The following is a 308-nucleotide window of genomic DNA, read 5'->3' on the forward strand; positions in this document are numbered from 1 at the left end:
AAATCATTTCCTTTTTAGTCCATGGTATGCAGCTGGCCGAGGCGAGCTCCCTCACTCCCCACCCCGCTCCCACCCGTGCCCCTGGAGCCGTGCCCGCCCCATGCCGCTGGCAGGGCTGCCCCGGCACGCTGGGGTCATCCAGGGCATCCTTCCCCACCAAAGCACTCATGGGACCCCAGCGATCCCCCGGGGGTTTTGCACCTAACGCCTGGACATAAGCATTTAATTTCTGACCATGTGGCATTTAGACTCCAGGTGCTGGCTCCGACCTTGTTCTTCGTGTGTGGCTCCGTCTGTGGCTCTGGTAA

The sequence above is a fragment of the Phaethon lepturus genome, unplaced genomic scaffold (genome assembly GCF_000687285.1).
Source record: "Phaethon lepturus isolate BGI_N335 unplaced genomic scaffold, ASM68728v1 scaffold22636, whole genome shotgun sequence".
Taxonomy (NCBI): domain Eukaryota; kingdom Metazoa; phylum Chordata; class Aves; order Phaethontiformes; family Phaethontidae; genus Phaethon; species Phaethon lepturus.